Below are 7,012 nucleotides of genomic sequence, written 5' to 3' on the forward strand. Positions count from 1 at the left end.
AGGTCTGCTCCCAGGTTTGATGACGTTGCCTTGCAGGCTTTAGTTGAGGGAGCAAGCGCTCATAAAGAGGTGCTCTTCCCTTCTTCAGGGAGGAAGAAGCCTCCCCAGCAGACCAAGGCTGTGTGGATCCAGGTGGCCCAGGAGGTCAACTCATTATCAGTAACCCGCAGAACCTGGATTCAGTGCAGGAAGAGATTTCAAGATCTTCTGCGCACGGGAAAAGTGAGTATGACTTTCCCATCACCCTCAATCTGATCCCCATTGCCTTTCCTCACCAGCACTCAGCTTTAGCAATCTCTTCCTCCACATCCCACTTGACACTGACATCCATGCACCCTTACCCATTCCCTCTCTCTCTATGTTCACATTCACCTAACTATTCCACTATGCAGCCCTCACACTCCCTATCACTGTGATGCTACGAAAACAACTGACAACACACAGGGAGGGCCCTTGGTCTTGCCACCTCACTCCATCTTTGTCTCCTTCTAAGTATCTATGCTATGGAATCTCTACACTCACTTCTTCATTCTCACTCAACCTCCACTTGTCTCCTCATTGCAGGAAAAGAGAGCTCACAATAAGCGAGAAAGAGTGAGGACAGGAGGAGGGCCACCCTCAGTAGCCCACCTCACCCCCTGGGAGGAGGCGGTCCTGGAGATCGTAGGAGTGGAGTAAGATGCACACGTGGGGGACGGACAGAGGGGTGCATCACAGCAAGCTGGTGACAGAATAGTTTCCATCTCTCTCATTGACATTGCATGAGTCGCTGATAATGATTCTGAAGCTCTAACAGATGGACTTATGATCATCTGCAATATGCAATGTGCATGTAACCTTGGCATCACATCTCTGATTCTTTCCTTTACTCCCCCACAGGACCATCGCAAGCACCCATCCCCACTGTGCAGGAGGAAGAGCATGAGCCTCAAGACTACTCAGAGGAAGCTGCAACCTCTGAGAGCGCAGCGTCAGCAGAATTCACTGCACCCAGCACCAGCGCAGACACTCACACCTCGGTGGGACCTTTGGGACATAGAGTAGTGTTGTCACCTGGTGTATCACAGCTCACAAGTGAGCATCAGCAGAGTGTGGAGACAGGGACAGCAGTGGAGAGTCCTAATCAGAGGGCGCAGGACTCAGCCAGCTCGGCTCAGCTGCATGTTGACCCTCTGCCTCTGGGTCCATCCATAAGATCAGTGGTGCTGGAACTCCAGGAACAGATGCAGGAGTCTCTGGCAGGTTTTGTCTCCAGGGTCACTGCGAGTGTGGAGCGAATGGAGGAGTCCATAGCGAACATGAGCAGAGCCTTTGTGGAGTCATTGGCGCATGAACGCATCACCACGGAAATGATGGCAACCTCCGTGGAGGTGATAAGTCGCCAGAGTGCAGAAAACATGGTGAGTGTTCAGAATAGAATGACATCTCTGGAGGAGCGATGGTCATCTATTGAACAGAGAAACCAGACCTTCATGGAAGTCCTTCTGAGTAGGACTGCCAGTGCAGATACGGGTCCCCATGGCCCCCCTGATGTGCAGCAAGGTGCTCTCAAGCCACTTGCAAGCGCTGAGGGGGATCTGACCCATGAGAGGGAAGTTGGTGGCAGACATCAAGGAAGCGGGGGCTCCTCTCCAAGCGCTCACACTTCCATGACACTGCAGAGCCCTCGGTCAGAGCCCCACCAGAGTCCACACACAACTGAGATCGGCGTCTCAACCCCTGCACAGCCGCAGGAGCAGCAGACTGTTGATGAGCCCTCACAGGTTCGCAACCCCAGAGGACGCCCGCCAAAGGTGTCGAGACAGGAGCAGCAAGAAAGTGAGCAAGGGGCCTCCACATCTGCTGAAGCCACAGGGGAAGCATCACGTAGGAGCACGCGTAAGAGAAAGATACTGCACAAATAGTCACAAAGGTGAAATTTGATGTTTTATGTTAAAAAGCCATCAGATAATTACTGTAAATAAAAAATCTGATGGCTACTGCTGTAGTTGTGGCGTGTGTCATTTCGCGAATGGGACTTCCACATTGAGGGCTTAGGATTACTTGCAATTGTCAGTATGGTGGTCAAATTGCTAGGAATCCGCTGCTTCTTGGCCATTGTCGATGCTCAGGTAAGAAGCTGCGAGGCAAATGTGCTTGATTGGCTAGGCTAAGCAAATCTGGCCAACAAGAGTGTGTTCCTTGCATCCCAGGCAGCAATGTTCTTGCGTACTGCTGCCGCTGGTTGATGGGCCTCTGCAAGATGTTCATTTTCGTTCTCCTCCTGCTCCTCCTCCTCATCTGAGGTTGGGCCCGCCTGCCAGTTTTTGCAATTTTAACCCCCCACGTGCCTCCAATCCCGCCTCCACGGCCCAATGAAAAGCTTGCCCAGTGAGTTCCAGACCCCCACCACCTTCTGGGTGAAAAAATGTCTCCTCAACTCCCCTCTAATCCTTCTAGCAATTACTTTAAATCTATGCCCCCTGATTACTGACCTCTCTGCTAGCAGATATAGGTCCTGCTGTCAAGTTTTCCTTGCCAGCATGAGCCTTGCCTGCCAGCAGCAACTTCCTCGTAAATCTCCTCTGTACCCTCTCTAGTGCAATCACATCTTTCCTGTAATGCAGTGACCAGAACTGCATGCAGTACTCTAGCTGCGGCCTAACCAGTGTTTTATACAGTTCAAGCCTAACCTCACTGCTCTTGTATTCTATGCCTCGGCTAATAAAGGAAAGTATCCTGTATGCCTTCTTAACCACCTTATCTACCTGTCCTGCTACCTTCAGGGATCTGTGGACATGCACTCCAAGGTCCCTCTGATCTTCTGCACTTCTCAGTATTCTACCATTTATCGTGTCTTCACTTGCCTTGTTCGCCCTCCTCAAATGCATTACCTCACACTTCTCCAGATTGAATTCCATTTGCCAATTTTCTGACAACCAGTCCATTAATAGCTCCCTGCTGTCTACAGCTGTCTTCCTCACTACCAACCACACGGCCAATTTTTGTATCATCTGCAAACTTCTTAATCATGCCCCCTACAGTGAAGTCTTGAAAAGGAGAAATTTTCAGAGCTACGGGGAAAGAGCCGGGGAGTGGGATTAATGGGCTAGCACTTTCAAAAAGCCGGCACAGCACGATTGGCCAAATGGCCTCCTTCTGCATTGTGTGATTCTATGGGCGTGAAATTCGGTTACGCCCCGTTTGGGGACGGTAACCAAATTAGCGCCGGACATTTAGCACCCAGCGCGGAAGTACTGCCCCGGCCGCTAAATTTGGCTTACCACCCCAGAGAGGAAGCAGAGCGCTAAATCGGGCACTCCACTTCCTCTCGGGGCGGTGTCGGGAGCGCAAAGCACTCAAACGCCGAGCGCTATGCGGCCACTCTGCGTAGCACTGATGCGTTTCACCACCCCTCCCCTTCCGTTAAAGGGAAGGGACGCTGCGAGCTATGCAGGGCCTCTGATGGCCCACACAAAGCCACCGTGGTGGCGTGGTGCCGTGGCTGCAGCCTGGCACCGAGATGCGGTGCCGGGCTGCGCGATGGTGGCCACGGACCACCCCGAAGGGCTGACCTGGAGGTCGGCCAAAAGAAGAAAATGGCGGCGCGAGTCACGGCCGTACCTCCCCTTTAAATACCGCCCCGCGAGCGGAGGTCAGCCCAATTCGCGACCCGTGAGGCTGGCACTGGCATCGCCCATGGCAGCCTCATGGGGCACAGCTGAATTTCTGCCGTGGGGCGGTAAGGGGACACGGCAGGGTGCTAAGGGGTCGCCGGCGCTGCAGCAGCCCGTTATGCTACCGGCAGGGGCGCGATGCTATCGGGTAGCACCTCAGCAATGCCCCGCCAAATTTCCCGGGAGACGCTTTTTTCGCCCCTCCGGGCAATAACCCCTTTGTGTCCCGTTAGCCCCCCACCCGGAGGCACTAACAGCAGGCGCAAAGGAGCCAAATTTCTAGCCCTATAGATTCTCTAAGTCCAATCAATCTCGGTTGGTTTGATCAGGTTGACTGATGCTTGCACTTTTTGTAAAATGGATGGTTTTTATGTTTTACATTACAACAATTATACTGCACATGTGGTATCAGCGAAGCATTAACATTTTTGATATGCTGATTGCTCACTTTTTTCAATTTAATGTTTAAAAGCTTGATAAAATGCCAGCTTGCTGTATCATCATTCAATGCTAAAAGGTCAAAACGAGCAGACTGGTCTATCAGATCTCCTCAATCTCACCACAGCTAGAGGCTAATACACAGCATGTGTGCGTGTGTTTAAAGTATGAGTGGCCGGAGCTCTGCTTTTCCTCACTTGACATGCCATTCAAGTAGGCAGTATGTCTGTATCTCCTTGTTCACATTGCTGTTAAAATACAGCTACAAGATCCCCCTGTTGCATTGTGAGTGAATGTGCCACACACTGTGACCCTGAGCCACATAGATCAGGAAGGTCCCACTTTTGATTCCCTGTACGTGCTGAGCTAGCTGATTTCACCTGGGGCAGCAGTAAGGAGAAGTCATAATTTGGCCTCAACAACACATGGATTGGGGAAGGGAAAAGAAAAACCAGCCAGTGTTTTCACTCCCAATTGCCATGCCGTAATTCCCTGCTACGTATGTTTGTATCCCAGGTGGGGACAGGATCAGGTTCGGCTGTGATGTCCCCCTGCGGTTGAATAGTCTGCTGCCGCTCTCGCCCAGAATTTCTGATCAGCATTATTTTAACGCTGGTGGCAACCCATTTAACTGTCTATGCTCACATATGAAAAGAAAACCCGACTAATTGGGGGAGGTGAAGGCTGCTGGCAACCGGGACAGAAAAACAAGTGACAAAAAAAAACCAAGGCATTAGGATCAGCCAAGCTTTCCCTTCTACTAATGATCAGGACAGTATTTCAGTAGTTGTGATCTGAGTTCACTGAGTAGGGGCCAATTTGGTTCAGGCTAAGCTTGACCCATGGGTAGCTCATGTATCCCTGATAGGTTTACAATATTGGTTTCCTTCCATTCTAAATTCACCACTATGGTACATTTTGTTTTTTTATTTCTGAATTCAATTGAATTAATTCCTTATGAAACTGAGCCCCACTCCAAGTGAACAAGGACTCATTTCATGCAGAAATGACGTCTCTCAAACTTGCTCCTCAGTTTGTTCCACAGTTGCTGTGCCCCGTGCATTCCCCTGATAAACCCTCATTTGTAAAAAGCTCGATTTGACACAATTGAAATCAGGAGGAAAGCCTATTTACTTAGGCAGCAATCCCACAATGCATGAGCTCCGATTGACTGCAGCTCCTAATCAGCAGCTTGCATGTGGAAGAGACACCAATGTGTCTGGAAACCCTTGACACTCATCTATTCCTAAGCATCTGCCTGTTTTTCCCAGTGCCAGTTTATGCATAAACGCCCTGACAAGAAAAGAATTAAATTCTGACAGCTTTTTATCTATGGTTAATTGGGGTGATGGATGCTCTTGACATTAATATAACTACCATGACGAAGATTAAGACATCTTTTTTCACCAGCATTTACTTTATTAGAAGGGGTCACTTTCTGGGGTCCTTTTAATATGCCTGTGCAATTAATAATACGATAATTCTGCTTCATATCTTAATTCCTTTTAAAGTTCTCTATTATACGACAGTCTGAAGAAGCTAAAGCTCTGTCTTTCTTGTTAGTGAGATACAATTACACCAGCCTTTTCATGTTGACCCTCTAGAACCTACTGTATCACTCCCTTGAAATGTTTGACAACACTGCTAGCCTCTTTTCAGCTTACTCACTAATACTATAGATTTCTGCAAATAGTTCAAAAGTTAATAGCTCCTGGAAAATTAATATTTTTTCTTATGTAACCCTTTGAGAACTGTAGTAATGTTTCCCTGTACACAAATAAACCTGAATTCTGATTTTAGATTACACACCTATTGGCTGCAATCGAATGCTGCAGAGGTAGAGTGTTGACCCAGTGAGAGCTTCAGGGGGTGAGCCAGTGTGATTTACAATGATTAAAGTCAAAGACTCAGGTATTATCATACCCTTGAGGTAACTTTCGTAATCTAAGAGACAACGGTTTGCTGCGCAATTAATAACACAGCTTCAAAACTGTAGTTAGTGATCAAAGCAGAACATTCTGAAATGTATAGCAGGCCAGTGAGATCTGAAAGAGAAAGGTGGGTTGATATTCTGGGTGTAACTTTTCCTCAGACTCAGATGAGCTGGTTAAAATTGAAGACTTCGGGGAAGGGAACAGGATGTCGGCAGCTAAGTCTCCACAATGGCAAGTTTTGATATTAAATTCAAAGGCCCGTATTTTCTGATGTCTACGGGCATGTACGAGATGTGTACACACCCCTAGGGACATCGGAAATACCGGTTTCAGGCATGCGAAGCGCATGCGCTGAAAACCGGCATTTCCGATCTGTCGAGAATCCGCTCGACAGATCAGACGCCTGCCTTGGAGAAGGGCCACTGCGGGTGGAGAGTTCCGCTTTCTGCAGAACCTCCGCCCGCTGAAAACACTTCAAAATCTTACGCCTGGTAACATAAGAGTTTTAAAAAAGTAAAAAAAAAATGTTTTTCACTCAGTTATAATTTAAAAATACTTTTAAAAAGGTAAGTTTATTTTTAGCCCCCTAAAAAACTTTAATTACTTTTTTCAAAAAATTAAATTTTTGTTTAAAATATTTAATTTATTGTAATTTTAACTAATTTTAAAAATGTGATAAAAAAATGTATTTAATGTTTTGATGTGTTTTGGGGGTGATCTCCATTCATATATTTGATGGGGCTATCTGTCAAAAGTACGAAGGGAGATTCCCTTCTCCCATTGGCTCGCCTGGCCCATGTGATCCCAGGGATGCTTGCGAACTGCATGCGCCCCTGGGATACGTGGGCCCTGCGCATTTCGACTGTGGAGAGGCTCAGGATCGGAAATGGCCGCACCTCGAGAGCCCTCAGGTAAGGGCGTAGATTTTTTTCCCGATAGGAGGCCTCCGCACGCAGAAAGCCTCCTATCGGGAATTATGGGCCA

The sequence above is a fragment of the Somniosus microcephalus genome, chromosome 14 (assembly GCF_052327205.1).
Source record: "Somniosus microcephalus isolate GS21.2 chromosome 14, FLI_Smic_1.0, whole genome shotgun sequence".
NCBI classification, from domain to species: Eukaryota; Metazoa; Chordata; class Chondrichthyes; order Squaliformes; family Somniosidae; genus Somniosus; species Somniosus microcephalus.